The following is a 27,231-nucleotide window of genomic DNA, read 5'->3' on the forward strand; positions in this document are numbered from 1 at the left end:
GCCCACTTACGTAAGCTGTATCGACGTTCCGGCCTAGGCGCGCAGTCCGGTTTCCTTGATGTGTAGCAAAGGTTACGCGTTATCTGGCACATTCCTTCGGTAGCTCAGTTGGTAGAGCGGTGGACTGTAGTGGTTGAATGGCAGTTATCCATAGGTCGCTGGTTCAAATCCGGCCCGAAGGAAAATGTTTTTATTTTAAACTTTCGTGTCCTCTCACATATTGTGACATAACATCAGATTATTCCAACTGGATTATGTCTGATTACGGTGACAATATTCCTCGGAAAACAGTGAATAAAACGCTAAATTGTGGCCACTTTGAAGCTGAAAGCCGCACAAGCTGAATTGTAACCAAAAATTACATTATTATGCTTCAGGTACTAAGTGTAAATCAGAGAAAAGGAATTTCAGTTTTAACCCAAAGCAACTAAAATCTTTCAGAGTGGTCTCTATCACTCAAAAGATAGAAACGCAATCCACAGGGAGCATATTTAACAAACACTTATTAACAAGGAGAAATGAAAGAGGGCGTAGGTGAAAATGAATATGATATGTTACTGCGAGAAGAATTTGACGGAGCACTGAAGGAATTAAGACGAAGCAAGACCCTGTAAGTAGACGACATTTCGTTAGAACTACTGACAGCCTTGGGAGAGCCAGCCATTATAAAACTGTTCCATCTGCTGTTCAAGATATATGAGACCGGCGAAATACCGTAAGACTTCAAAAAGAATATAATAGTACCAATTCCAAAGAAAGCAGGTGCTGGCACGTGCGTGAATTGCCGAACTACCAGTTTAGTAAATAATGATTGAAAAATACTAACACGAAGTCTTTACGGAAGAAGGGAGAAACTGGTACAAGCCGACTTCGGGTAAGATCAGTTTGGATTTCGGAGAAATTTGGGAACAGACTTGCCTTAGAAAATAGGTTAAGAAATCAAACGTATTTTTATAGCGTTTGTAGACTTAGAGAAAGCTTTTGACAATGTTGACTGAATATTATTTTTGAAGTCTTACAGGTAGCAGTGCAAAAGACAGGAAGCGAAAGGTTATACACAACTTGTACAGAAATCAGACGGCAGTCACAAGAGTCGAGAGGCAAGAAAGGGAAACAGTGGTTGAGAAGGGAGTTAGACAGGGTTGTAGCCTATCCCTGATGTTATTCAATCTGTACCATGAGCAAGCAGTAAGGGAAACCGAAGAACAATTTGGAGTAGGAATTAAAGTTCAGGAAGAAGAAATAAAAACCTTGAGGTTTGCCGTTGAGTTTGTAATTGTGTCAGAGACAGAAAAAGGACTTGAAGGAGTAGTTCAAATGAGTGGACAGTGTCTTGAAAAGAGGAAATAGGATGACCATCAACAAAAACAAAAGAACGATAATGAAGTGTAGTGGGATTAAATCAGGTGATGCTGAAGTAATTAGATTAGGAAACGATAATCTTAAAGTAATAGATGAGTTCTGCTATTTAGACAGCAAAATAAGGAATAATGGTGAAATGGTGATGATACAAAATGTAGACTGGCAGTGGTATGAAAAGGGTTTCTGAAGAATAGAAATTTGTCAACATCGAATACAGCTTTCAGGTTCAAAAAAAAAAAAAAAAAAAAAAAGGTTCAAATGGCTCTGAGCACTATAGGACTCAACATCTTAGGTCATAAGTCCCCTAGAACTTAAAACTACTTAAACCTAACTAACCTAAGGACATCACACACACCCACGCCCGAGACAGGATTCGAACCTGCGACCGTAGCAGCCTAACGGTTCCGGACAGCAGCGCCAGAACCGCACGGCCACCGCGGGCGGCACAGGTTTCAGCGTCAGGAAGTCTTTTCTGAAGATATTTGTCTGGAGGACAGATTCTGAGACATCAAGGAATCGCCAGTTTTGTGTTGGAGGGAAGTGTGGCGGGTAAAAATCATAGAGGGAGACCACAAGATGAATACTGTAAACAGATTCAGAAGGATAGAGGTTGCAGTAGTTATTCGGAGATGATGAGGCTTGCAAAGAATAGAGTAGCATAGAAAGCTGCATCAAACTAGTCTTCAGACTGAAGACCACAAGAACAAGAAACATTAACAGGACCGTTTCGAAAACATTTTCTTCCGCACAAGCGACCTATCATTTGGCGCCCCCAACCCCACCCCATTTTCCCTCCTACATTTTCGCTCTTATCGGTTTTCACTACAATTTGTAATAAGCACTGTATAGAAACGTTGCATTTCGGCCCCTCTCAGCTTAACGCCCCAAACAACCGTTACTAATTTTGATACGTCCAATATAGAAAATGTTACAGAAATCTTTACAGCTTGGCACTCCAAGCGACGGTTTGTGTCGTTTGGGCCTTAAACCGGTCCGGAAAACGAGGCAGAAACCTTGTACAACTCAGGGAGTTACGTCCAGCTCTCAACCCACACTCTATAGTGCCTACCCATGCCTGCCTTGTAATCTGCAAGTGCTAAATACGACTTCTATTTGAGTATTCAGCAGCTGCCAACACCCACTTCCGACAGCTGCAACGAACCTAGGACAGGACTCTGTTACTGGCTCCGTGCCTTCCTCGGGACTCCTCATAGCGAGAACTGCGCCTACTGGGCGAAGCATCGCAGCTGAAAGGACGGCATCGAGTACCTGCCAGGAAGTTCTACCAAAAGACTGTTAGCTCTGCAAATACGAAGGTTGGAACTTTAATGCCGGCCGCGGTGGTCTCGCGGTTCTAGGCGCGCAGTCCGAACCGTGCGACTGCTACGGTCGCAGGTTCGAATTCTGCCTCGGGCATGGATGTGTGTGATGTCCTTAGGTCAGTTAGGTATAAGTAGTTCTAAGTTCTAGGGGACTAATGACCACAGCAGTTGAGTCCCATAGTGCTCAGAGCCATTTGAACCTTTTTTTTTTTTTTTTTTTTGAACTTTAATAGTGGCAACTACTCATTTACAGCTCGTACAAAATAGATATGTGTCGCAAAGTTTTACTGACCTTCAACGTAGTAACTAGCATTGTGTATAACCGGTTACCATCCATGTGGAAGTCGTAGGATAGTCTTAGCAGTGCCAGTTGTGTTGACAGTTCGAGCGCCGCCGACGAATTTGTAGCAGTTCTGAATCGAATGCCGTGAAGTGTTTCCTTCATTTTAGAAATCGAACTCACGAGGGCTTAAGTCAGCGGAGTGCAATAGGTGGTATAGCACTTAGCAGCCCCATCAGTCAAACAAATCAGTAACAGCTTGCACTGTACGTGCTTGAGCATTGTCCTGCAAAATGATGGTCTGGCTCTAAGCTGGTCTTAAGTTGTGTTCCAAAAATGAGCAGCATAAAGACAGAAGTGATGACACTCTCTGGTCCCATCCGATTTTCATCGGTTTCCAACACTTACGGAACACCTTCGAGAACTTCACTTTGATAGCGATGAAGCGGTGTAAGCAGAGGTGAGGTCATGGCTCCGTCAACAAGTGAAACATTCTAGTGTCACGATATCAACAAACAGATCTCTTGTTGGGAGAAATTTGTTTTTGCCGGGGTTACTATGTTAAGAAATAAATATGTAGACATGAAGAATATTTAGAATGTTAATAACGTTTCTTTTATTTAAAAATCGTTAAGAGGTTTCCACACAAAAAACTAGGACGCATTACATTTCAGCATGCCCTCGGACAGCTACTATTGCTTCCCTTTCGCTTTTGCCAAGAGTATGTTTCAGATTACCGTCCTATTGGTCCACGGGGATTTAGGTATCGCGTAACATTCCCACATCCTTTGGGGTGAATGCCGGAATGATGAGTTGAATACCGGTTTGATTCCTCCAAATAGGTAGTGAAATTTTATGCAGGATGTTCCAGGAAGAGTGGTTAATATTAAGTCATATGACAGGAAAGCTCATTCGAAACGAAGGCATGAGCTCTAAAATGCGTACCTTTAGAACTATGAGCACTTCTATGCCTTCGATACTATCAAACAAATCTCTTCAACTGAAAGCTCTTTGCTTTCCACATTTTCAGAGGTGGTAGTATGGATCAAAACAAGAAAAAAAGTCCAGTAAACATGGACATACCTTAAGAGTTACGAGAATCAGTTGATCTTCGCTACTTATTTTTCCTTTATTGTTATTTCACTCCCTTCGCCCCATATGGGCGGTGAGTGGGCTGCCAGTAATGCAGTTCTCCGCTCTTCACACTAGCAAATTAAAAAAAAATAGTGAGAAACAGAAACAAAATTTGGGGCTGTTTTTCTATTTTAAGTTAAAAGTCAAAGACGAACAGTTAAAAAACGAAGATATACGACGGTCGTCCGCAAAGTAAGTTTCGTTTCTATTTCTATCTGCGGCAACGCTACGATCGCAGTTCCGTGCATTCACGGCAGTTACTCTGACTTAAGAAGAAGACATGTACGCCATTTTGAGATCGCTGCTGCCGGCGTGTGTTTTAGTGCTTCTTTATAACGTCATCCGTAAATGAAAATGCTGCCGCGTGTGGAATCTGATCTGTGATTCGTTTTATAAATGCAGAGAAAGTTAAACCAAAGGAAATTCATCGGCAAATCTGCGAGGTTTACGGACAAAACGCTATGAGTGATTCAATGGTTAGGAGATTGGTCAGTCTGTTCAATGAAGGACGTGATCAAGTGGACGGTGAAGACCGAAGTGGACGCCCGTCTGTGGTTACTGATGAACTGGTTCACACAATTCAAGAGAAGATTAAGCACAATCGCAATTTTACACTTACACTTACACACACTTGTTAGTGTCCTTGCTGAGGAAGTTCTACAAATCTCACGATCACTAATTCATGAAATCGTTACTGAAAAACTGAAATTTCGTAAACCTTGTTCACGTTGGGTACCCAAAACTCTTACTGAACAACACAAAAACCAACGGATGGGCAGTACACTTCAGTTTTTGACATGCTACAATGAAGAAGGCGATGGCTTTCTTTCTCGGATATTCACGGAGGATAAAACTTTGGTTTCGTACGACACCCCTGAAACAAAACAGCAATCGATGGAGTGGACGCGCACTTCATCCCCAACGAAGGTTAAGCCTAAGCAAATCTGACACCTCGGAAAGGCATGTGCACCGTTTTTTGGGGAGAAAAGGCCTTTTGCTAATTGATTTCTTACCAAGAGGCCAAACAATAAATGCACATGGTTATTGAGAGACCATTAAGAAATTCCGCGGCGCAATAGAGAACAAGCGTCGAGGATTACTGTCAAAAGGTGTTATTTTTTCAGTGGTAATGCCTGACCTCACACTGCGAATGTGACCAAACAAGTGTTACGGGGATTTCACTGGGACGCGTCCGATCATCCCCCCGTACAGCCCGGAGCTCGCTCCTAGCGACTTTCATCTCTTCTTACACCTAAAATCTGTCCTCGGTGGTCAACACTTCAACGATTATGAGCTGAAAGAACAGGTTACCACATGGTTGAATACACAGGTGGCGACCTTCTATGAAGAAGACATACCAAAACTTGTGCCACGCTATGAAAAGCGCCTATAAAATTTCGGAAGCTACGTAGATAAGTAGTTTAACAGTTGTAGATTTTTGTACAATAAATATTTTTTCTTTATCTGTAGAAGTTCATTTTATTTAACCAAACGGAAATTACTTTGTGGACATACCTCGTATAATTTTAAAAACACGTCGCAGGAAGGAATTATTCTTCTGACAAAAACACTGAAGCACTGCACTTTCACTTAAAATCTGAAGAAGTTACACTGGATGAGAAATATTTTGGGAGGAGAGAATATGTTCCATAGAGGTTAAGGAGTGTGGGTAAAGAAATAGGGATCTCCTGAGGGTGGGGAGGGGGGGGGGGAGAGACTATGGAGACGATCGGGTTGAGGTGAAACGGATAATGAAAATACAGGAAGAGAGGAGAAGAGAGAGGGTGGGGGGAGTTTTTGTGTAGGGAGGATAGTGGTACCAGAAGAAAGGTATACGGTTGTGTAGAGAGGGAAAAGAAGAGAGGAGTCCTGATGTGGAGTGCGGAAGGGTTAAAGTTGGTAGGAGGAATAAACATCGGGACGCATCTGTTTGTCTTGGAAAGGGACTTGCGGACACGGAGAAAATACAGTCGTTGTCGTAATAATGGGCAAACATAGCTATTGATCTGACATCCAAAAGGGCATGTTCATAGGCTTTAGGGCCAAGGGTGGAAACGTATGCGAAACGGCAAAGTCTGAGAACTGTTCGCGTTCCGCCGTGGTCAAAGTACACCGTGCGTGGCAAAATGTCGCTGTCCAAAACCCTCGCCGAGGCAACTGTGGTACACCGCGGGCCATAGATGACAGGGGAGAACGACTCCCTTGTTCATCGGCGACGAAGGCTAAAATTCGCGCTCCAGTACCGCAACAGGACGTCAGCTGAATGCCGACAGGCAGCCTTTTCAAATGAATCACGTTTTATGTTCCGTCGGACAGAAAGGCCACTGACGTTTACGACCCTGCAGGAATCGTAGGAAGATTGGAGGTCGTAGGAGGGAGCCTGTTGTCTGGGGAACGTTTCCGTAGCATTCCAGGGGTGATGTAGTCATTCTGGAAGGCGCAGTGGATCATCACAAATATGCAGCTATCTTGGGGGCCATGCGCACCCCTACATACAGTTTGTTTTTCCTCGGCATGATTGCATCTACGTGCAGCACTATGCAACGTGCCACACAGCTCGCAGTGTACGTGCGTGTTTCATAGAGCACCAGGATGAGTTTACCATACTCCCCTGGGCGCCAAATTCACCGACTTTAAACCCAGTCGAGAATTTATGGGAGCACCCCGATCGGACTGTTCGCGCCATGGATCCTCAAGCGCGAAACCTAGCGCAACTGACCAAGCCACTGGAGTCGACCTGGCACCACATCCCTGTCGGTACCTTTCAGAACCTCAACGACTCTCTTCCTGTACGTCTCGCAGCGTTCTGCGCTTATAAACGTGATTACTGAGGCTGAAGTGTCATAGGGGTTTGAAGACGTGCAGCGATACGTCGACCGAGAGCATCCTAGAGGTGATCGATGGGGTTTAGGTCTGGAGAACAGACAGGCCACTCAATTCGCCTCTAATCTTCTGTTTCAAGGCACTCCTTCACGATGGCAGCTCGGTGGGGCCGTGCGTTATCATCCATCGGGAGGAAGTTGGGACCCACTGCACCATTAAAAAGGTTCTTCCTGGTTCACGCCAGATGAAAACCCGGCGAGAATCACTGTTCAGACTATACCTGGACTCGTCCGTTAACATAACCTGGGACCACTGTTCAAATGACCATGTACTGTGTTCTTGACACCAGGCTTTACGGGCTTTGCTGTGACCAGCGATCAGTGCAATGCACCTTGCAGGTCTCCGGGCGAATAAACCGTGTCTGTTCAGTCGTCTGCAGACTGTGTGTCTGGAGATAACTGTTCCAGTGGCTGCGGCGAGGTCCCGAGCAAGGTTACCTGCAGGACTCCGTGGCCGTCTGCGAGCACTGATGGTGAGATATCGGTCTTCTTGTGGTGTTGTACACTGTGAACGTCCTGTACTGTAGCGCCTGGACACGTTTCCTGTCTGCTGGAATCGTTGCCATAATCTTGAGATCACACTTCGTGGCACACGGAGGGCCCGTGCTACGACCTGCTGTGTTTGACCAGCCTCCAGTCGCCTTGGTATTCTACCCCTCATAACGTCATCAATATGTATTCTTTGAGCCATTTTCAACACACAGTCACCATTAGCGCGTCTGGAAACGTCTGCACACTTACTCGCTGTACCGTGCTCTGACATGCACCAACACACCTCTGCGTATGTGGACTGCTGCCAGCGCCACCGTGCGACGATCGCAGGTCAAGTGCACCGCATGGTCATTCCCCGAGATGATTTGAACCCGCAAACCTCCCACCAAAGCATTTTTCATCATGTATCAGCATTATCCTTAATTTATGAGCATCAGTGTAGTATATGGTGAACAATAGCAGCGCTATGACGCTGGGCTTGTCCATTCGAACGGTGGGTAGCTTTTCGTTAACCAGGAACAAATGGGTGCAGTTATTTTATGCGGGTAGTCTGCTAAATTTCCGGGGCAGCGACCACGCGCTGTACGTGGGGCCGCAGTCACGACCTGCTGGTGTAGCCCGCGGTGAGGCCAGGCCGCTTGCGGAATATACTTAGCACGACGAGCGCTTTCACTGCCAGGCACGCCCAGCTACCGCGTGAGATCCCCGTAGCCTTTGGTTTCCGAGAATACGCCATGGAACGTAGCGATACTCCTGCCTGGTGCCTCGTCAAGTACGATATGCTTTCAAATAAACGTTGCTTTTAAGAAGGACTCGGCGCAGACCTAGTGCTATTTTCTTTTTTCGTTTACTCATCCGTCATTCATTCATCTAGGATTATGACAGACAGTGGCTCGTCTCCCACATGAGAGGTCAGGTTAGTCTGTTTAAGAAGCTCTAAACAGTATTTATTGCGCCCTGCTCATCAATCGTATTTACAAATCTCTGCTGTGCTCTCGGTCAGTTAGTATATTGTACGTAATATGGACAAGTTAAAGTCATTTCCCGTTTCCTGGTACTAAGCACACCAAACAGAAAATTAGTCACCTTCCTGCTAATACCGTGTAATATTGCCATGATAACGACTCACAGCTTTCTTCAGGTATGCCACATTCAACTGAAGTTGCTCATTGATGATCAAAACCAAATCCTGCAGAGCTACCAAATGGCAGCCACGTATCACCCACTGTTCCAAATTTCCTATGGTAGTAAGATCGAGGAATTTAGCGGGCTATTTGAGGAGCCATAGTTTGCCTGAGTATTCATCAAACCACGAACGTATGCTTACAGACTTTGAACAAGGATTTTGCCATCCTGAGAAATGGAAATGTCCCCAGGGTGAAACTCATGAAGATGTAGAAGAAAGGGCAACACTCGTTCACCGAGATTTTGAAATAAATGTACAGGTTCACTTTTACAGTCACTTGAATGTATGAATCCGAGTCTTGATACAAAGAACACCGACAAAACATCATATAATTTCCTCCACCTTAAACTACGTCAACCAACACCGCCGGTTGAACGGCTTATTCGTTAGTTAGTTTCATGTTCCATAGATGATTTGCACGATGAGTCGTAATGACGGCCAACTAGGAAACGAATCGCAGATCTTATTTCACACGCGGTAGAGTTTTCAGTTACGGCTGACATTGTAAAGAAGCACTACAAAGCACACATCGGCACCAGCGATCTGAAAATGGCGCACATTTCTTTTGCTCGGTACTGCGATCGTAGCTCTGCCGTGTATAGAAATAGAAACGGAACTTACTTTGTGGACGACCCTCGTATATAATCGTTTTTTAACTGTTCGTCTTTGATTTTTAACTTAAAATAGAAAATCAGCCCCAAATTTTGTTTCTGTTTCTCACTATATATATAATGCATGTGCGTGTGTGTGTGTGTGTGTGTGTGTGTGTGTGTGTGTGTGTGTGTGTGTGTAGCGTAATTTAGTAATTCTTATCAACCGTATCCCCCATCTTTTATATCCCTGGGTAACTGATCAAAAATTTTCAAAAATGCCTCTGAGCACTATGGGACTTTAATATCTATGGTCATCAGTCCCCTAGAACTTAGAACTACTTAAACCTAACTAACCTAAGGACATCACGCAACACCCAGCCATCACGAGGCAGAGAAAACCCCTGACCCCGCCGGGAATCGAACCCGGGAACCCGGGCGTGGGAAGCGAGAACTCAAAAATTTTAGTTGCAGCATAGTGGACCCATTTCTGTGCTAAAGACAGTCATAATATGGAGTAATGAATTTCATTTTTTCCTTCTGATATTGTTATCATGTACATCATTGTTCCTTTTGAACACTACTGGATTATTTACAACAAACTTCATGAGGGAACAAATATACTGTGAAGCAGTAGTTAGAATGCTCAACTTCTTAAGCATATGTCTACAAGAAAATCGTGCGTGAGCACCACATATTATTCGTAGAACACGTTTTTGAGCAACGAAGATTTTCTTTCTTGAAGTTGAGTTTCCCCAGAACATTATTCCATATGAAATTATGTAGATTATGTCAACTCACTGATTCCTCTCTCCCCAACACCTACAAAGATTCTGAATGCAAATGTGGCTGAAGTAAGTTGTTTTAGGAGTTCCAAAATGTGCTTTTTTCAGTTTAAATTCTCACCAATTTGGATGCCTAAGAATTTTGAAGTTTTCATGTTGTTTATTATTTCCTTACCATGTGTGACTCTTATGATTGATGTAGTACTCGTAGTTACGTAGAACTGAATATGTTTTGTCTTTTTAAAATTGAGGGTGAGACCATTCGCAGAAAATGAGGCAATGATACTTTTAAAAACGTTGTTCACCATTTCTTCTGTTACTGCATACTTAAGAGTGATTAAAATGCATGTGCCATTTAATTCCACTTGTTGTATATTAGGCAGAAGATCAGTTACGTGTATGACAAAAAATAGCTTCGAGCACCTCCCCAATCAGAATAACATTCCCTGTCTAGATTTGTTGAATTACCATGTGCACTTTCCTACGTTCTTTAGGTTAGATATGACATTATCCGTTGGTTGGTTACGCAGTCAATCCCATAAAACTTTTGTTTATCTTGGAGAATATTGCGATTCACACAGTCAAATGCCTTAGATATATCGCAGAAAATACTGCCGGCGCAAGCAACTGGTATTGGAGAGTTGTCAAGTAGTTGCCTGCCTCTAGGCGCCAAGTGGTACTTCGCAGGTTTTGTCAGTAAAAGCGCATCTTTTAAATTCTCGGTGAATGTCGCCTGGTGCCACCGAGGGTATTGCAGAACTGGTGGGTCTTACACGGATTCTTTGCGGTTGTATTCACGTATGCGTCAGTGTCGCACCCCTCTGTGATGATTCTACAGCAGTGGGTGAAGCAGGAGGCCTGAAAAAGTACAAACACCATTTGCTTCTTCTGAAAACATTGAAATTTCGTCGACTAATTTTGAACGGTACCTAGTGGCTCCAGCCTATACAAAAGAGCAGAAAACACAGCCTTTCTGTAGTCCAAAGGGGTGCGATTACGTTCAGTGGGGATGCAGGACCACAGTATTCTTAGGAAGGTGTTGAAAGGTCCTGGGGTGTCAGCAGCGTCATAGGTTGTCAAGGACGGCCTCCTGTTGTTCAGAGCAGTGAGTACTGTCGTTTCGGCTGTGAAATGTACGGGAAGCAACTCCCCAAGGAAGGGGGTAGTTTCATTGACGCCCTTTATGACACGTCATAAGGTCTTTTCGTGTCCATTCTGAGCAGCGGTGTAGGTGGAATGTTTTCCTCGGCCACTCGAAAGGAAACCGCCCGATTTCAATGCTATGCACCACGTTTCGACCTCCATTGAAGAGACCACATTGGCATACAGGACAATGACATGGCCGACAAAGCGGCCAAGGAAGCATGTTGGGATAGTGATGTCCATAAATGTCCATCCAATTGCACGCCATCATTTCATTTTCGGACATGCATCATGCGTCAGTGGGAGACTGAATGGTTGCAGGTGACAGACAACAAACTGCGGTCGCTCAAGTCGACCACAAAGGCTTGGCGGACTTCATTGTCAGCGTCACCGCTGGAAGGAGGTTCTGCTTACCAGACTGCTTATCGGACATAGCCCTTTAGCTCGTGGCTTCCTCCTCTGGGGGGAGGATACACCACTCTGTGAAGTTCGTGGCGTACCGCTACGTGTGTACTATATACTGATATTAGGGCAACCCTCAGTCTCGATGGAGATCTGCCCACCATCCTCGCAGATACCGATTCCAGTGTTACGAGGGTCGTGAACTCACCCCTAAATTGGTGGGGGAATCACACCATGAATCGAAGAGGCCTCAAAAGAAGGGGTTAAAATGTGGATAAGAGCAGGTATGACGACCTTTCCATCGTGTGAAATGTCCACGGTGGCGTTGGGCAAAAGCATCGTCGGAGGGTGATGTCGTAGGGCGCCTTGCTTTTGCAGCGTTGTAGAGAAAGGTCGTAGTCATCTTTGAGACGAATTTCAAACATATATGTCGCAATGGGAATCAATTACGAGATTTCGAAAAAATGGTCCTTAAATTGTGTTGCACGGTGCACATACACTCCTGGAAATGGAAAAAAGAACACATTGACACCGGTGTCTCAGACCCACCATACTTGCTCCGGACACTGCGAGAGGGCTGTACAAGCAATGATCACACGCACGACACAGCGGACACACCAGGAACCGCGGTGTTGGCCGTCGAATGGCGCTAGCTGCGCAGTATTTGTGCACCGCCGCCGTCAGGGTCAGCCAGTTTGCCGTGGCATACGGAGCTCCATCGCAGTCTTTAACACTGGTAGCATGCCGCGACAGTGTGGACGTGAACCGTATGTGCAGTTGACGGACTTAGAGCGAGGGCGTATAGTGGGCATGCGGGAGGCCGGGTGGACGTACCGCCGAATTGCTCAACACGTGGGGCGTGAGGTCTCCACAGTACATCGATGTTGTCGCCAGTGGTCGGCGGAAGGTGCACGTGCCCGTCGACCTGGGACCGGACCGCAGCGACGCACGGATGCACGCCAAGACCGTAGGATACTACGCAGTGCCGTAGGGGACCGCACCGCCACTTCCCAGCAAATTAGGGACACTGTTGCTCCTGGGGTATCGGCGAGGACCATTCGCAACCGTCTCCATGAAGCTGGGCTACGGTCCCGCACACCTTTAGGCCGTCTTCCGCTCACGCCGAAACATCGTGCAGCCCGCCTCCAGTGGTGTCGCGACAGGCGTGAATGGAGGGACGAATAGAGACGTGTCGTCTTCAGCGATGAGAGTCGCTTCTGCCTTGGTACCAATGATGGTCGTATGCGTGTTTGGCGCCGTGCAGGTGAGCGCCACAATCAGGACTGCATACGACCGAGGCACACAGGGCCAGCACCCGGCATCATGGTGTGGGGAGCGATCTCCTACACTGGCCGTACACCTCTGGTGATCGTCGAGGGGACACTGAATAGTGCACGGTACATCCAAACCGTCATCGAACCCATCGTTCTACCATTCCTAGACCGACAAGGGAACTTGCTGTTCCAACAGGACAATGCACGTCCGCATGTATCCCGTGCCACCCAACGTGCTCTAGAAGGTTTAAGTCAACTACCCTGGCCAGCAAGATCTCCGGATCTGTCCCCCATTGAGCATGTTTGGGACTGGATGAAGCGTCGTCTCACGCGGTCTGCACGTCCAGCACGAACGCTGGTCCAACTGAGGCGCCAGGTGGAAATGGCATGGCAAGCCGTTCCACAGGAGTACATCCAGCATCTCTACGATCGTCTCCATGGGAGAATAGCAGCCTGCATTGCTGCGAAAGGTGGATATACACTGTACTATTGCCGACATTGTGCATGCTCTGTTGCCTGTGTCTATGTGCCTGTGGTTCTGTCAGTGTGATCATGTGATGTATCTGACCCCAGGAATGTGTCAATAAAGTTTCCCCTTCCTGGGACAATGAATTCACGGTGTTCTTATTTCAATTTCCAGGAGTGTATGTCAGGGATTGTACCTGCGGAGTTATATCATTGCACGATAAATAGTTCAGGAGATAAGGCGCCATGAACATTGTGAAAAACTAGCTTTTGCTTAAAATGGAGGGAGGATTACACAGTTTAGTTCCATCCAGTGTTCGTCAATGAGAGCGCTTAGCGACTACCAACAGACATTAAGCACAGTTTCAAACCTTTCACAAACCTCTCTCGCTTACGCCTTAAAGACACATATTTAACACATTAACTCATTTGTAAAGTAATGAGACGTCTGAAGCTATTTTATAAATGGGAGTTCAATTTTTTGGGGGTTTACTGCTAAGATGGAGAAAACCGCTTCCGTGGTCGACTTGCTTGCCTTGCTTGCTACTAAGGCAGAAGTCCTAGATTTAATTCCCGTTACATTTTAATGTATAATATATATTCTCTGCTGCGAGATGATCTGGAACGGATTCTTCTCAATTTCTACGCCGTGAGTGGGCGCTTGAGTAAACATACAGCAATGCTGACGCGCAATTCGCCGAAGTGGTGTCAAGCCGAAAGGCCTGCACAGAGATTTGCGAGGCCTACGTCTACTTTTATTCGCTGTATTCCTGTATACAAGCAGTTGAAAAAACCCTCGTGCAGACTTGACATTACACTCCGAATCTCGGGAGAAAGATCAGCGTAATGTATGTGAGTCACGCCGAGGCACGTGTATCAGCGTAGATCTGTCTAGCGAGTCGGCTTCTCGCGGTGAAAGGCACTCCGTTATGTCTGCGGAGACCCGGGCTGCTGTTGCAAAAGGACTAGGTTGGCCGATACGGCGCGTGACAGCGAATGAAAGAAACGTTACTGTCACCGAGGTACAATAGCGTTCGGAAACCTGGCGATGAAGTGAAACGTTTCGTAAGGCGAATGGTCTGTTATTAGCTCTGGCACTTTACTTGGTAGAGGATATGGGCTGACCGTTTTCCTCTCTGACTTAGTTGCCCCGCCGAAATTTACCCGTAGTGTTTAGCAATGTACGGGAGAACACTAGGATTGCGATGGCCATTCTGGCAGACGAATTAGCCTAACGTAAGTTCAGAGGACGGAAAGACGATACGAATTTCAAATCGGACATTAAGATATCTAAAATTCAACCTATAACACTTCATACAAGGTGCCAAACAAAGGAATCGATGATTTCAAAATTAAATATCCCTATAACTAAGATAGACAGATGAGAGCAACAAACTGCATGAAACTTCCTGGCAGATTAAAACGGTGTGCCGGACCGAAACTCGAACTCGGGACCTTTGCCTTTCGCGGGCAAGTGCTCTACCGTCTGAGCTACGCAAGAACGACTCATGCCCCCTCCTCACAGCTTTACTTCTGCCAGTATCTCGTCTCCTACCTTCCAAACGTTACAGAAGCTCTCCTGCGAACCTAGCAGAACTAGCACTCCTGAAAGAAGGGATGTTGCGGAGACGTGGCTTAGCCACAGCCTAAAGGATGTTTCCAGAATGAGATTTTCTCTCTGCAGCGGAGTGTGCGCTGATATGAAACTTCCTGGCAGATTAAAACTGTGTGCCCGACCGAGACTCGAACTCGGGACCTTTGCCTTTCGCGAGCAAGTGCTCTACCATCTGAGCTACCCAAGCACGACTCATGCCCCGTCCTGCAGGAAGTTTCATGCCAGCGCACACTCCGCTGCAGAGAGAAAATATCATTCAACAAACTGGATGTTTATCGTGAAAGCTGTAAGACGTTTATACTGACGTTTCAAAATAGTTCGAAAAGCTACTAATACACGGTGCCGTAAGAGCAATGCCTACTGCCTACAAATAGAGCGCCGCAAATCACAGGGATCAGGTCCACCACTGAAATGTGAAAAGAGTTTAGCGTGCCGAAGGAAGAGGTTGAAATCATGTGTTCCATTGAACAATCTGGTTCTTGGGCTGGATTACCATATGTGGCAACACAGTCACAGACATGATTAAGGGTCCAAAAGAACCCGATGCGAACATATTCGTAAGCTCTTCCTGTGGACAGGCAGCGTGGCTGATGATCTACCGCGGAATGTTAGCCCCAGGGAACTGTACTTACTCCTGGAAATGTCGCCACAGCTTCTGGAGTTATTCATCAAAACCCAAAGCCACCAGGACGCACATATACGAGGTGTGCCACAGAGGGTGACTTCGGGAACCATAATGTCACAGTGGTTTATAACGAAGGATTTTATGTTGGCTGCAACTGGTTCACAGACGCAGGCGAATGCGCGTATAGGTGCCAGTGTCCCCGTGTTGGCAGTTGGTTTCTTTCGTGCCCAGGCGTACCAGATGGTTATAATTGAAGACGACCTACTCACAGAGGTTCAATGTCTCTATAATTATCGTACGGTAGCGGAACTTGGTAGATATTCTAAGGCAATAATGCGGAACCGATACACTCTGAATAAAATTAGGTGAAATTTTGGCCACCAGGTGTAATTCTGACGCTGTGAATGCAAGAAAGACGCACAGGAATGTTTCCATTTATATTATGAATTAGGAACGGGGTGTGGGCAGAAAATGTGAAACATCTGAGAAAGATATAACGTTGATTTTATTATCAACCGCCGCTTACTAAATTGGTTTAATATGGACACCGAAGAAGTCGACGAGATCTTGTACAGCGCCAGATTTGCACCTGGTGGCCAAAATTGGTACTAATTTTTTGCATTGTAAATCGGTTCCACATTAAAGCATTAGCGTATCTACCAAGTTGCTCTGTCATACAGTAATTACAACCCACGCTGGACCTCTGTGTGTAGCTGCAGTTTAATTATAACCACTCTACTTTATGTGCGTTACTGATATTTGTCTTTGTTAGACATTGAGAAAAATGAGTGTAATGAAAGCCATGAATATTGATATAGAGCTACTAACTAACAAGTAGAAAAAAGGTGGACATTATGGATATGTACAAAAATAAAATATTGAGACGTCGATGTTAGGAAGAATGGGTTTTGATCTCCTCAAAAGGAAAAGTATAGGTAATAAAACTATTGTTGTTTACAAGCACACTTTTGTTTACAGCATACGATTTGTATATTCATGTCTATCTTCATTAACAAAACAGTAGATTTGGCCTGAACGCTATCCGCAAAGAAGTGGATAGTCCATTACGGCTGGCGTTATGCTTGTGATATCTCGTTCTAAGATGTCTTCGAGTTTAAATCCATCTCTCATTCGACGATAGATCTGAAGTACTGTAATCGCTTTTACAATGTGTTCGGCACGTGGACGACGAACAATAGTATTCTCGACTTTTCACACGCTGTACCAAAAGCACCAACAGCACACTCAACTTACCTATGTACTAAAGTCAGTCGATATGTCTCTTTCTCATAAGTCGCATTTTGTGCACGTAAAGAATTATCCCAGACTGCCTATTTTCCAGTTGTATATGAACAGTGTAGCTCCGCTCTAATCATCTGTTTCGAAGATCTCTAAAACCGATACCTCCTCCTCTTTCTCCTTCTTCTTCTTCCTCGCTCCCCCTCCCCCCCTCCCTTTTCTCTCTCTCTCAGAGACAAAGTTACCATAAGAAGCGTGTAAAGAAGTGAGATCAGGTTGCTCTAGTTCTCTGTATAGATAGCTGGCCGCGGTGGTCTCGTGGTTCTAGGTGCGCAGTCCGGAACCGTGCGACAGCTACGGTCGCAGGTTCGAATCCTGCCTCGGGCATGGATGTGTGTGATGTCCTTAGGTTAGTTAGGTTTAAGAAGTTCTAAGTTCTATGGGACTAATGACCACAGCAGTTGAGTCCCATAGTGCTCAGAGCCATTTGAACCATTTTTTCTATATAGATAAACAATAGGTGCAGGAATCTGCGACGGTTCGCTGACGACGCTGTACTGTACTAGAAATTATCGTCTTTGAGTGACTTTAGGAGGATACAAGTTGACTTGCACAGAATTTCTATTTGCTGTGATGAGTGGCAGCTTGCTTTAATGTAGAAACTTATGAGTTCATGCAGATGAGTAGGAAAAACTATCCTGTATCGGTTGAATACATTATTAATGCCGTGCTGCGCGTTGATTAAATATGTAAGCGGAATGTTGCAAAGTGATTTGATATGCAACGAGTACGTAAGGTTGGTTGTAGGGCAGACAAATGGTCGGCTTACGTTCATTGGGAGAATTATAGCGAAAAAAATTACATACACGTGTGTGACCTGTTTTTGAATACTGCTGTAGTGTTTGTGTTCCCCAGCACATCGGATTAAAGGAAGACATCGAAGCAATTCAGAGGCGTACTGCTAGAATTGTCACTGGCAAGTTCGATCAACAACCTAGTACTACGGAAATGCTACGTGAAGTCAAACTGAAATCCCGGAGGGAGGAAGACGTTCTTTTCGCAAAACACTATTGCCGAATTTTCGAGAATCGGAATTTGAAGCTGACTACGGAACAATTCTGTTGTGTTGGCAGAAGAGCCAACACCGTGTTACTAGAGGAGGCCGAAATGCACGCGTTTTAACTCGCGCAGGCTGGAGTGAGGAGGTAAGGACTATACTGACGTGAGGTCTGGAACATGACAAAGGAATGAAAATTCAGAAAGCGGACACAATTAGTTTGATACTTAACTTTAATCCATTAATGATGAACGTCGCTCTTGACGGTACACGGTTCACAATATTATCTGTTCAGAATGCATTCTTGAAAAATATGGCGCCTTGCTAGGTCGTAGCAAATGACGTAGCTGAAGGCTATGCTAAACTGTCGTCACGGCAAATGAGAGCGTCTGTAGTCAGTAAACCATCGCTAGCAAAGTCGGCTGTACAACTGGAGCGAGTGCTAGGCAGTCTCTCTAGACCTGCCGTGTGGTGGCACTCGGTCTGTAATCACTGACAGTGGTGACACGCGGGTCCGACGTATACTAACGGACCGCGGCCGATTTAAAGGCTACCACCTAGCAAGTGTGGTGTCTGGCGGTCACACCAGGAATTCTATTGCCACAAACGTAGAATTCGCCTGAGGACCACGGAGAGACGACATGAGAAATTAGGGCTCGTGCAGGGGCATATAGACTGCCGTTTTTTCATCGCTCTATTTGCGAGTGGAACAGGAAAGGGAAGGATAAGCAGTGGCGCATGGACCCCACCGCCGAGGACCGTATGGTGGCTTGCGTAGTACGTATGTAGATGTAGTTCATTTCTGGCCGGCCTCAAAACTGCGTCCCAAAGGAAACGAAGCCCAGAGCAGGCGCCTAGGTACATCACTGCCCCCTCCGCCGTAAAAAAAGTTTCTTGCAAATTAGAGCTAACCGATTCACAGTTAATGTAATGTGGTTACGAAGTATGGTACGTCTTATTATATGACGTAACTTTTGCAGTTATGCGGTTTGCGTGCTACTTTCGTCACTCTTTTTATCAAGCCGCTTCCGATGTGGCTCAGTATACGACGTTCCAGACCTTGGCAAAAAAATGGCTCTGAGCACTATGGGACTTAACTTCTGAGGTCACCAGTCCTCTAGAACTTAGAACTACTTAAACCTAACTAACCTAAGGACATCACACACATTCATGCCCGAGGCAGGATTCGAACATGCGACCGTAGCGGTCACGCGGTTTCAGACTGAAGCGCCTAGAACCGCTAGGCCAGTCCGGCAGGCAGACCTTGGCACCACAGACAAATCTCCTTCGGATACAGAAAACCTGACCGTCAAGTCAGTATTAGTAGTCAGCAGCACTAAGCACTAGACCACGGTGTCTGTCTGTTGCCTTAGTCATCAGCGTGGTCTATTTTGTAGGAAAAAAACCGGTTCTGTCCGACACCCACTGTCACAGTTGGCGGGCGTAATTAGCGCGCCTCTAATTTTCGCGTCCACGCGCTGGCAGCCACGCAGCTGCGAAGACGTATGGGCCTGGTCGCGTGGCGAGGGCAAACGCTTTCGCTTCCCTGATTGCTGGTTCGCACTCCGGCCAGCCTCTGCCAATAGAGCCATTCGTCTCTCGCCCCACGGCCATTCACTACATTGTCTCACAGGGCACGACCAATTACGCGCCCCATTGTCTGTTGCGCAACGGAGGCCGATTCAGCGCCGACCTGGCCTGCAGGCACGCGAGTCTCGAAAATTTATACAGACAGTGCGAAAGTCTGTTAAGCTGCATGGCTGTCGGTAAGCGTGATTCTCGTAATGTAAACGTAACAGCTGAGGCTCGAAGATGTTAGTTATTTACTCGACGAAGCAAACAGTAGACCCGACCGTCTCAGTGGTCACGTGACCAGGTTTCATTTCAAAGGCGACACTGTGTAGTGCACGCGTTGAAAGTCATCAGACGAAATGTCTTCAAGGACACGCTGAACTGCTTGCCGTTGGCGTCATTAAATTTTTGCCGAACGTAACAACAGTGCCAGTAGAGAAGGCAACGAAATGTACTAGTGCTGTTCAATAAAAAATAATGCACCACATTATTTCCTCTGCCAATTTAGGACATCGTGGAATATTCCCGCTTGAGTCCCTACAGTTTCATTAAGTTCCGATAGGTGGCGGTGCTTGCTATACACAACCTTGAAAATGGCGTTTGTAACGGAGGTGCGTTCACGCAGAAAGCTGTCGTTGAGTTTCATTTGGTGGAAAACCAGAGTATCGCATACGTTCATAGTCGCCTGCAGAGTGTCTACTGAGACCTAGCAGCGAACAAAAGCTCGGAGAGTCGTTGGGCGAGGCGTCTGTCATCATCGCTACAAGGTAGCACAAGCATCTCCGATCTCCCGCGTGCCGACCGGCTGCACACAGCTGTAACTCCTGCAATACTGGAACGTTCTGACACTCTCATTCGAGGTGATCGACGGATCACAATCAAACATCTCCCTGCTCAACTGGACAACTCTGTCAACCATTTGGTGTACTCAAAGGCGTGTGCACGCTGGTTCCTTTCCGCCTCAGAGAAACCGTAAAGAGCGACGAAGGACCATTTACGCGGAATTCCTTGCGTTTTACGAGACTGATCGTAACAATTTTTTGTCGATATCGTCATAGGGAATGAAACAGTGTTTCATCGTTTCGAAACGGAAGCAAAACGGCAATCCATAGAGTGGCGCCAGGTCTCCTCTACTCTGAAGAAAAAGTTCAAAGACGCAAACTCAGCCTGTGAAGTCATGGCGAAGGTCTTCTGGCAGTCTGAAGGGGTTATTCTGTTTGATGTGCTTCCTAGTGGTACAACGATCAACTCTGAAGCGCATTGCGTTATCCACAGGAAACTGAAGAAACGACGTACCCGAGAGGCGTTCACAAAACTTCATGTCGGGTCTTACCCACTCGTCGCTTATTGGGCGCCGGGAGCATGCTGCGTTCTCGGAATGCTATACAACAATTCAAACAAATAGCATTAGTAGCATTATTTCTGTAAAGCAATTGACAATACTTAACTTTAATTGCAGCAAATGTCGCTAGCGAGAGGCGACAGTAAAGTTCTTGCTATACACAAAGTCCAGACAGGTAACTTATAAGGATGACAACTAGCTGTTCGCTCCGCAGATACACTACTGGCCATTAAAATTGCTACACCAAGAAGAAATGCAGATGATAAGCGGGTATTCATTGGACAAATATATTATACTAGAACTGACATGTGATTACATTTTCACGCAATTTGGGTGCGTGCATCCTGAGAAATCAGTACCCAGAAAAACCTCCTCTGGCCGTAATAACGGCCTTGATACGCCTGGGCATTGAGTCAAACAGAGCTTGGATGGCTTGTACAGGTACAACTCCCCATGCAGCTTCAAGACGATACCAGAGTTCATCAAGAGTAGTGACTGGGGTATTGTGACGAGCAAGTTGCTCGGCCACCATTGACCAGACGTTTTCAATTGGTGAGAGAACTGGAGAATTTGCTGGCCAGGACAGAAGATCCAGAAAGGCCCGTGCAGGACCTGCAACATGCGGTCGTGCATTATCCTGCTGAAATGTAGGGTTTCACAGGGATCGAATGAAGGGTCGAGCCACGGGTCGTAACACATCTGAAGTGTAATGTCCACTGTTCAGAGTGCCGTCATTGCGATGAAGAGGTGACCGAGACGTGTAACCAAAGGCACCCCAAACCATCACGCCGGGTGATACGCCAGTATGTCAATGACGAATACACGCTTCCAATGTGCATTCACCGCGATGTCGCCAAACACGGATGCGACCATCTGGATACTGTAAACAGAACCTAGATTCATCCGAAAAATGAAGTTTTGCCATTCGTGCACCCAGGTTCGTCGTTGAGTACACCATCGCAGTCGCTCCTGTCTGTGATGCAGCGTCAAGGGTAACCGCAGCCATGGTCTCCGAGCTGCAAACGTCGTCGAACTGTACGTGCAGATGGTTGTTGTCTTGCAAACGTCCCCATCTGTTGGCTCAGGGATCGAGACGTGACTTCACGATCCGTTACAGCCATGCGGATAAGATGCCTGTCATCTCGACTGCTAGTGGTACGAGGCCGTTGGGATCCAGCACGGCGTTCCGTATTACCCTCCTGAACCCAGCGATTCCATATTCTGCTAATAGTCATTGGATCTCGACCAACGCGAGCAGCAATGTCGCGATACGATAAACCGCAATAGCGATAGGCTACAATCCGACCTTTATTAAAGTCTGAAACGTGATGGTACGCATTTCTCCTCCTCACACGAGGCATCGCCACAACGTTTCACCATGCAACTCCGGTCAACTGCTGTTTGTGTATGAGAAATCGGTTGGAAACATTCCTCAAGTCAGCACGTTGTACGTGTCGTCACCGGTGCCAATCTTGTGTGAATGCTCTGAAAAGCTTATCATTTGCATCTCACAGCATCTTATTCCTGTCGGTTAAATTTCGCGTCTGTAGCACGTCATCTCCGTGGCGTAGCAATTTCAATGGCCAGTAGTGTACATTCCACTAATGTCAGTACTCGGAGGCGATCTGAGGCTCGAGGCTGGCAGGAGCGGCGCCTATATTCACTTCTTTCAGACGTCGGTCCTGGAGCGGCGTGGTCCAGTAACGCCCACCACTGGCTGACGTTTCCTCACCACCTTCTCTGGTGTTCCGTTCGTCTTCGTCGTTCCGGCCCTTGTGGTTACGCCGGAAAACTTCATTGCACCGTTCTTCCTCATCCACCCGCAGCCCGAATCTCGCTCTTTCCAGCCTTCAACAGTTAGGACCAATGAAGGAAGCGCTCCGCAGGAAGCAGTACGTGGATGACGGGGAGGTTGTTGATGCAGCAAGACGTTGGCTCCGACGTCGGCCAATAGAGGGATTGCATGCAGTCATACAGGCCTTACCAGTGAGGAGACGTAAGTCCGCCGGGTTGAACGTTTATTATGTTGAAAAATAGTGGTTTGAAGCCAAAAGAATGAGGAGTAACATGGTATATTGGAATCCCGATTACAACCAGTCTCCTTTCATAAAAAAAATTTTTATAAACTCTCTCCTTCGACCATAATCAGCTATTTTGCTCCCCAAATAGCAAACTCATCTACTACTTTAAGTGCCTCATTTCCTATTCTAATTCCCTCGGCGTGACCTGATATACTTCACTACATTCCATTATACTCGTTTTGCTTTTGTTGATGTTCATCTTATATCCTCCTTTCAAGACTGCCGATTCCGTTGAACTGCTCTTCTAGGTCCTTTGCTGTCTATAACAGAATCACAATGTCATCGGCAGACCTCCAAGTTTTAATTTCTTCTCCATGGATTTTAATTCCTACTCCAAATTTTTGTTTTGTTGCCTTTACTGCTTGCTCAATGTACAGATTGAATAACATCGGAGATAGGCTACAACCCTGTCTCACTCCCTTCTCAACCACTGCTTCCCATTCGTACCCCTCGACTCTTTTAACTGCCGTCTGGTTTCTGTACAAATTGTAAATAGCTTTTTGTGCCCTGTATTTGACCGCTGCCATCTTCAGAATTTCAAAGAGAGAGTTCCAGTCAACATTATCAAAAGCTTTCTCTAAGTCTACAGATGCTAGAAACGTAGGTTTGCCTTTCCTTAATCTATCTTCTAAGATAAGTCGTAGGGTCAGTATTGCCTAACGTGTTCTAACATTTCTACGGAATTCAAACTGATCTTCCACGAGGTCGGCTTCTATCAATTTTTCCATTCGTCCGTAAAGAATTGGTATTAGTATTTAGCATCTGTGACTTATTAAACTGATAGTTCGGTAATTTTCACACATGTCAACACTTGCTTTATTTGGGATTGGAATTATTACATTCTTCTTGAAGTCTAAGTGTATTTCGCCTGTCTCATACACAGTTCCCAGACTATAAAAATCTACCACTGTGTGTACCTGCAAAATTATATCATTTTACGACACATTATTCAGGATACATAGCGCCATAGAGACCTGCGTGAAATCGAAGCTGCAGGACAAAACTCGCTACAGATACGGGGGAAATATGTGTACAGATATGTGTGAAATATGTTAAATATATGTGACACGTGCGAAGTTTGGCAAAATCGCGGCTAAAAAGCTCCTCCCAAACCTCTGGATCGATTTCTACCAAACGTGGTACACAGACTACTATCTGGAAAGAAATACTGTGGGGGTAAGAACTAGCAACCCCCTATTGGGGTGGAGTGATAACATGGAGGGGGGAGGAGGAGGAGATAAATGGAATGAGGAGAAGACAGAGGGGCAGGAGCAGATGGACTCACATGGGGTGGGTGGAAGATATAGATTGTGGCGGAAGGAGCAGATGCACAGAGATGGAAGAGCAAGTGGACAGATATGGTGGAGAGGAGCAAATGGACAGAAAGAGGAGGAGATGGACGGAGACGAGGACCGGGGAGATAGACAAAGTGAGGAGAAATGAGGAGACGAGCTAAATTGTAATAAATACATACCCGGCAACGCCGGGTTCTCAGTTAGTATAATACACAGTATATGGCAGCATAATGTTCGTCGTTTAAGCTCTCTGAACAGTGTTTTGAAAGAAACGAGTTCTTTCTGCGTCGTTGTTAAATTGCAACGCCGAAATCACCGGTTCTTAACGCCAGTACCTGTTGCGCCAACTTGTTTGTCGTCACAGTCGGACACTCCCAGTGAAGGTTGTGTAACGTGAATTAAGGAAAACAGAGCACAACTGAGACAGAGAAGGGCGTGGTGGACGCAGCCCGCGACTGTATTCTCCGAAGATACTAAAGAGTTGATCACTTCTGGGAAAACTGCGGTGGACCTTTACGAACAACGCTCGATACAGAATATTTTACGTCAGCGTGCTCAGTTCCCGTCTAGTCCTTAATTTACCTTTTCTGCGATTGTCAAATATAGCAGCTGCCTAGCCAAAGAAAATCTTTGACAGTATTTATGCATCATGATAAATGTACTGTACAGTAGAATGGAATAAGTGTGACATTATTTAATTAAATTTGCATGGAGATTTTAAATCACTGCAGCTGTACGAAGGAAGACTGTACATAAATACATTTTATATGAGCAAGCTTCGATTTTTGTTTCCCTTGTTTATACTGTAGAACAACTTCAGTGTTTGAATGAATTCAATAAAGCTGTAAGGTGGCTATAATTTCGTACTTTACAAACATTCATCCACACACTTTGCCGTGAACTACAACCACGATTAGATATTATTTGACAGCTTGTACATCGTATATATGAATATATAAAGGAGACTGACAGTGTCACGTACGCCTTGTAAATATTGGTTAACGCTTATTGCGTGAAAGGTGACGGAGTGTCTTTATTATGATACTTCAAAAATTGTTCAAATGGCTCTGAGAACTATGGGACTTAACATCTATGGTCATCAGTCCCCTAGAACTTAGAACTACTTAAACCTAACTAACCTACGGACATCACACAACACCTAGCCATCACGAGGCAGAGAAAATCCCTGACCCCGCCGGGAATCGAACCCGGGAACGGGAAGCGAGAACGCTACCGTACGACCACGAGTTGCGGGCTATTATGATACTAGTAGAGGTTGGAACGACAGTGGAAATGAAATGGCAGGTGGAACTCAAGCCCTGGGTGGAAGGCCCACACAGGTATGTTGGTCCTGCTTAAACACAGGAAGTGCCAAGACGAAGTCTGGACATTTGAGCACGTAGATACAATACAGGGGTGACCGGCCGCTATCGGCAGTAGGGCCAGAAGGATAACCGGGTAATACTTCCCAACTTTGCAAATGTTGGACGCAGGTGAGAGGAACGAAGAAGCGGCACCTCGGAAACCACACACGATGGGTTATTTCCAAGGATTTTTACTCAGAAGCGTACCATTGTATGAGTATAGGTATTTCCTCGCAAACTTTCCGCACTGAACGACAAAAGACTAAAATATGGTTGGTCGGCTTTCGGAAGAATCTGTAGAGAGGGAGAATATTCTGTGGCTTCGGGAATATGATCCGTTTTCGGAATTACGTGGGTGGGGAGCTGAGCCTTGCTGGCAGGCCAGTGGTGGAGAGACGAGGTGTTCCGTTGTGAGCGCTCGTGTGTGACGGTCGCTCAGTATCAGCTTTGTTGGTACAGACGGACTTGATGTCTCTGCTCTCAGGAGAGTTTATAGCTACAACAGTTAGGCACTCTACTATTGCGAACCTATACGATTCTAGACTTCACCTCCGGGTTGGCAGTCGTCGTTGAGTACGCAGCGTTCAGTAATTGAGAGCACTTCCTCTGCCTATACTTACGTTGAGACGCTATTGGCTACACGCTTGTGGTTAGGAGTTCACGTTTCTCGTCTGTAGAAGACAGAGAGGAGAAGACAGTATTAGGGTATATTAGTAAGAGGACCGCCTTCTGCCATCCTAGTGTTTGAAAGAGTGTATTTGTGGCTGGAGTTCTTCCATCGTTGCAGACGAGTACGAGAACCAACACGCCGACGCACCGGTCACAGTACATACGGTGATATCGCAAATTGCTTCGGCCTATTAGGGCTATAAAATCTAAACAGCTATGATCACGTTAGTTTATTTCCACTGAGGTTCCACACCACCATAGATCATCTTTGAAATAGTGTCTTTTAGTGTTTGGTACGTTGATGATATCAGATCGCGCAGTCATAATAAGGGGCAGGGCTGGGCAATTGATTAGTAAAATTACTTACAAAATGTAAACTTCGTTATATAAAGGTTTTTTAACTACAATAAATATATAAGCAGGAACGACGTTTATCATTTAGTAGTATTAGTTGCCTTAATCATTCGTTTAGGTTGTAATTTATATGTTAAAGTCCATTAAGAGATCCTAAGATTTGCTTCAGGGGGTAGTCAGAAAGGGCGAAATATTAATTTTAACGTTTATTTTTTTCCGTTGCGCACATTCATTTTATACCCGCCTGGAGTAGCATCTTGGAAAGCAAAGAGATGAGTGGGACTGAAAATTAATGATAATTAGGAGAACTGTTCGGCGGCAAATTAAAAATTGTAAGATGAACCAAGTAAGCAGATTTTTTTTCTTTCATCAGTCTTGCGACTGGTTTGTTGTTGTCTAGCGGAAGCCTTCATACAACACTGAGCAATGGATGAGGATGACGACGATGAACAAGATTAAAACGATCCGGCGCCAACTTTCAGTTTCATCCTTACACAAAAGCAAAATCTCAACACGATAGTGCACATGCGGTACCAGGGCCTATTCAAAATTTTTCTGTACAAGGGCCATATCATTTGGAGTCTCACCCTCCTGTCCCCCCAAATTGAAACATTAGTTCCCTTTCCTTGACCTCTTGGTTAAAAAGAGATCTAAATATAGTGCTCCTGGAAATAATTTGCAAGTACTTCATAAGTATCCGT

At 45.6% G+C, this 27,231-nt stretch overlaps 2 protein-coding genes and 1 non-coding gene across 3 annotated transcripts in view; 2 read left to right on the plus strand and 1 right to left on the minus strand.

The window, feature by feature from the left end:
- The window catches only part of LOC126284273 (uncharacterized), a 626,414-nt gene that overhangs the window by 383,177 nt on the left and 216,006 nt on the right, over window positions 1-27,231 (plus strand). The gene's annotated exons all lie outside the window — the stretch shown is intronic.
- LOC126284275 (superoxide dismutase [Cu-Zn]-like) overlaps window positions 1-27,231 on the minus strand; it is a 131,534-nt gene that overhangs the window by 81,853 nt on the left and 22,450 nt on the right. The gene's annotated exons all lie outside the window — the stretch shown is intronic.
- On the plus strand, window positions 94-182 carry Trnay-gua (transfer RNA tyrosine (anticodon GUA)). Its single transcript is given in 2 exon segments — window positions 94-130; window positions 147-182. It is a non-coding gene; the product is annotated as a tRNA-Tyr (tRNA).

The sequence above is a fragment of the Schistocerca gregaria genome, chromosome 8 (genome assembly GCF_023897955.1).
Source record: "Schistocerca gregaria isolate iqSchGreg1 chromosome 8, iqSchGreg1.2, whole genome shotgun sequence".
Taxonomy (NCBI): Eukaryota; Metazoa; Arthropoda; class Insecta; order Orthoptera; family Acrididae; genus Schistocerca; species Schistocerca gregaria.